General features: G+C 38.9%; 1 pseudogene; it reads left to right on the top strand.

Annotated features, from left to right (window-relative positions):
• Positions 1–843: 843 nt before the first annotated feature.
• LOC109212101 lies at positions 844–2794 on the top strand (annotated as a pseudogene).
• Positions 2795–5566: the final 2772 nt, after the last annotated feature.

Genomic DNA, 5566 nt, shown 5'->3' with positions numbered 1-5566 from the left:
AGCAGATTATGATTATCCTAAACTGGTGATCTTTCAGAAGCATGTGTTAATATGTGCATCTTTCTATATACTTGACCAGTCTAGTCAGCATCTTGATAGTAGTGCGTTGTTTTTCCAGATGGATGTTGCTTGTGGAAAATATGGAGCTGCAAAAGGAATGAGTCCAGGAAAGGGTACGATTTGCTTTGTCTCTGCTCTGGAAACTATAAGGTTTGGACATTACTGTTGCATCTTTAGCACTGAATGACGTATAGAATTCTGATAAGTGGTTGGGGGAAACTTTTTGTAAGCATAACAGGGTTTGGAAGTTATTCTTTTTTTCCTGGTGTTAGATGTCTAGCTTAGTTATATCTAGAAGCGTGAGGTTATGATAGTTAATGATGCAAGAAATTGGAACGAGAAGAAATGCAAAGTTGCTTGTACTTTAAAGGAACTAATTACAAGTTACACCATCGTGACATGCTCTAAGTCAATCTTTTATTCATATGCAAAGTTGGTAATAAAATTATCCTAGTGATTTCATATATTTGTTAAAATAGATATTGCATTTGCTGGATGCAAGTTTCTTTGGTTGCTTTTCTATGGCTTTCATACTGCTATCTGAATTTCATTTATGGCTTTGCACTCTGGTATATGTAAATGCACTACGCACGAAGGCGTAATTAATTTGGATTACTTGAACTTTATTCATAAATAGGACAACCTATTATTTGACAAACTACTAATTTTTAAATTTTTCACATAATACCTTATCTATATAAGTATACAATGAATTATAGCCACAGGCAATGCATGTACTCCAGTTATTAAGACTATCAAAAAAACAAGAATTAAGTCCAAACCATGGCCGCAAACCTTTCAGATGACAACGTGCTGTATGAAACAGTTGCTCCACTGTTGGATATCATGGCGAAGGTCTCATTCTGCCCTTCACTGAGTGTTGCGACTCTTTCCACCACCTAATATTTTCTTCCTTTATCTCAGTCAAGATTTTACCTTGGTGAAGTTGGTAATCGAGCTGCAATGAAGCTTGTGGTCAATATGGTTATGGGAAGGTTCTATTGTTGAATTCTTTCTCATCTCTTCATAGTTTTGTTCTTTCTAACTAAAGCAAATGTCAACCTTTCTTTCACAAAAAAATTTGCAGTATGATGGCTTCCTTTTCTGAAGGATCAGTACTTAGCGAGAAAGTTGGACTTGATCCAAGTGTATTAGTGGAGGTACTTCCTGATAAAACAAATAGCTTACTTTTGAGGCTGGCCCCTTGTGAATATGTTTCTTGCATCACTTTATCTTCTTGATGGTTAATAAATTATCTTGCGCAATCTCCTGTTCATTGCCTAGTCACAAATAACTCGTCTAACGATGAGAACAATATAACTAGAAACATGTTTTGTGCTCTTTAGGGCTTCTGAACTGGATTTTGGTAGGATTGACAATGTTGATAATTTCCCAAAGTATTATCTTTTTAGATTTTCGAGGAAGATTGGTATTCCATGTCGATTGAAGTTGCTGAGACTTTACCTTTATTAGGATACGATTAGGCCAACCATAAATATAAAAAAGAAAAAGAAAAAGAAAAAGAAAAAGAGAGGTTATGTCCTTGACCATGCTGTTTGCTGAAACATATACTTAAAGGATGTTGAGCAGCATCTGTGAGGCTGTTGAGTATGGAAAAGTTATAGAGATGGTTACTTAGTGAAATGACTGAATTGGCTTAAAAATAGCTCCATGAGTTTCGGGACAATGCATGATGTGAAAAATACTTAAAATCGATAATTGTCCACAAGTAAAAGTAAAATGAGAACATATACGTGAACTCTTAATTGACTTTCTGATATGAAATCTGCTCATCGTCGTTTGAATTTCAAGTACGTATAGAATGCAGGGGTAAAAAGTTTCCGACTTTCTTTTTGCCTCTTTGATGCAAGGAGAACTTCATCCTCTCAAGAATGACTTATTCAAGGGATTTCCTAGTATAAGATGCTCAGAAGGTGCATTGAACTTAGAAATATGTCTAATATCTGTTACTAATTTTGCACCATGCATATGTGATCTCGCAGGGTGCTATTAGTGCTCCAATGTACGCTACGAAAGGTCCTTCAATGGTTAAATCTTTGTATCCGACAATGTTTCCTTTGAAGCATTAGCAAAAGGTTTTCTAACATCCCAAGACTACCTCCTGTATGCGAACCTAAAGTTATCTTCAAACCAAAAAAAATATGCTTGTCTCAGGGCCTTCGTCTAGCTCTGGGTTTGGCTGAATCTGTTTCACAACCCACTCCAATTGCTGCTGCAACTAATGAACTTTACAAGGTTGCAAAATCTCATGGTCTCAGTGACCAGGACTTCTCTGCAGTAATTGAAGCATTGAAAGTGAAATTGCAATGCGAAACATAAAAACAGGCTTTCCTGGTGACCTACGTTATTTTCCTTCACAGTCACAAAGCTTGGGTGCAATATGTCCACCATTATACAGGTAGATCTTTAGCTTCACAACTAATGATTTCATTGTTAACCCTCTTTTAAGGGACTACTATATTTTGTTTAGGAGAGTGAAATGGGACTACCATATTTTGTTTATTGTACTCATTAGTCAATTTTTATTTATATATGACTGAAAATATGCAAAACATGGTGCTACTATATGCTATCATAGTCTTTGTTCTTCTAGACGAACGATTACAGTTTAGTTTCTCTCTAATTATTAATTTTTTTATATGTGTAGGAGAAAGCGGGTGATGCAATTGGAAATGGTATCAGAAAGTCAATTTGATCTTTAGTGTGAATGCAAATAATTTTTGGGATATTAAGATGTCTAATATTCATGATACTATATGAATACACTCACTTTCGAAAAGTTTATTGTTAATGGGCATTTTGACACACTGTTTTATTAGTATGTATACTCATTTGAATTATTATTTTTGGTATTTATTACCTAATTTAGTTCTTTATATCATCAAAATATATGATAATAATGCATATGCTTGAAATAATTGTAATTACATGCTATATGTAAAATGTAAATTTTTAAAAAAAATAAAAATAAATTGTATAGCCTAGCCAAAATTGTCACGCTCTAAAAGTGTGGCTATATGTCTGTACGTCTACCATGTATATAAGCAAAGACCACGTTTTCTAGGGGTTTCTTTAGAAGCCACGGTTAACAAGTGTGGCCTAAAAGGTAACAAAGGCCACATTTTTTGTGTGTAGCTGTAGGGTATAAAAGCGTTGCCATATGAGGTGTAACAAGCGTTGTCTTTGTTAACTAATAGGCCACGCTTTTAAGCGTGGCTGGTAAGGCAACATTTAAAAAGCGTGCCCTTAGGTCAAAGGTTACGCTTCTTTGGGCCACCCCCAGAAAAGCGTTGCCTAAAGTCGAAAAGTGTGGCCTTTGACCAAAGGCCACACCTTTTGCTAGTTTAGGCCACACTTTTTTGGGGTAGTCAAAGGGCTAAAATGTTGTAGTGCATGTGAGGGTAGATTAATACAATGAAAAGTATAACATTCTATGACAACTCAATTAAGCATGAAAGAAGTCCAAATAGCTTAAACCAGTCAAATACCACATATAGCCTGTGTACCCACTCGTCACCTTGCGTACACGATTTTCCCATACCACAATTAACACAAAAAACTCCAATCATAAAGGGTAATTCCGCCACACAAAGTTAGATAAGATACTTACCCCCAAAAAAAGCTAACTCAATCCACTAGTAAGCTTTTTTTCGCGAATATCTAGCCCAAATAACCCAGGACGGCTCGAATCACCCCAAAATAACTTTATACCATAAATACAAACTATAGGAAACTATTCCGGATAATAAAGTTGCAATATTTAAAATCAACTCAAAAGCTCAACCCCCCGACCCAAGTCTTGGAACCCGGCCAAACTTACAAACTTCGAACACCCATTCAACTTGCCCTTCTTTCCGAACCTCATCACACCCTTCATGGGTGAAACCGGAGCAAAACCCTCTCTCCAATCATGAATGCAACATCACAAACTCTCTGATCGGCATAACTTTCCTGTCTAGACTGGGCTGTGCGAAGCCGATCCTGGATCAACTTGACCTTCTTCAAGGCATCTCAAACCAGATCTGTGCCCAACAATCTAGCCCCACCCAGCTCAAACCAACCAATTGGAGAACGACATCGCCTCCCAATAGGGCCTCATAAGGGCCATCTGAATACTCGATTGGTGGTTGTTGTAGGCAAACTCCGCAAGCGGCAAGAACTGATCCCAAGAACCCCCGAAATCCATAACATATGCACGAAACATATCCTTTAAGATCTGAATGGTGTGCTCGGACTGTCCGCCCATTTGTGGGTGAAATGCTGTGCTAATCTCAACCCGTTTGCCTAACTCACATTGTACGGCTCTCCAGAAATCTAATGTAAATTGCATGCTCCAGTCAGAGATAATGGATATCGGCATGCCATGAAGTTGAACAATCTCGTGAATATAGATATGAGCCAGCTGCTCTGAAGAATAGGTAGTCACCACCGGAATGAAATGAGCCGGCTTGATCAACCTATCCACAATCACCCATACATCATTGAATTTCTTCTGAGACCGTGGGAGCCCAACAACGAAGTCCACGGTAACACGCTCCCATTTCCACTCGGGAATATCAAGTCTCTGAAGCAAGCCGCCTAGCCTCTGGTGCTCATAATTCACTTGCTGACAATTTAGGCACCGAGCTACATACTCCACTATGTCTTTCTTCATTCTCTTCCACCAAAAATGCTGCCTGAAATCCTGATACATCTTAGTGGCACCCGGATAAATAGAGTACCACAAACTGTGGGCCTCCTGAAGAATCAAATCACATAACCCATCCACATTGGGAACACATAATCGACCCTACATCCACAACACACCATCATCTCCAACAGAAACCTCCTTGGCATCACCGTGTTGTACCGTGTCCTTAAGGACAAGCAAATGGGGGTCGTCATATTGATGCTCTCTGATGCGATCATATAAAGAAGTCCAAGAACCACGCAACCAAGAACTCAACTAGGCTCTGAAACATCCAACATAACAAACTGGTTGGCCAAGGCCTGAACATCAATGGCTAGTGGCCTCTTTGCTGCCGGTAGATATGCCAACTACCCATGCTCTCCACCTTTCGACTCAAGGCATCGGCCACCATATTGGCATTCCCGTGATGATATAGAATAGTGATATCATAGTCCTTAAGCAACTCTAACAATCTCTGTTGCCGCAAATTAAGATCTTTTTGTTTGAACATATGCTGGAGACTCCGGTGATAGGTTTAGACCTCACATGGGGAACCATACAAATAGTGCCGCTAAATCTTCAAGGCATAAATAATAGTTGCCAATTCCAAGTCACGGACATGATAATTCTTCTCATGAACCTTCAACTGCCGAGACGCGTAGGCAATCACCTGCCATCTTGCATTAACACCGCGCCAATGCCAACACGTGGTGCATCACAATATACAGTGTAAGACCCCGAACCCGTACAAAACACCAACATTGGGGTTGTAGTCAAAGCAATCTTGAGCTTTTGAAAGCTCGCCTCACGTTCCTC

This window comes from Nicotiana attenuata, unplaced genomic scaffold (genome assembly GCF_001879085.1).
Source record: "Nicotiana attenuata strain UT unplaced genomic scaffold, NIATTr2, whole genome shotgun sequence".
Taxonomy (NCBI): domain Eukaryota; kingdom Viridiplantae; phylum Streptophyta; class Magnoliopsida; order Solanales; family Solanaceae; genus Nicotiana; species Nicotiana attenuata.
This window is presented reverse-complemented; position numbering and strand designations above follow the sequence as displayed.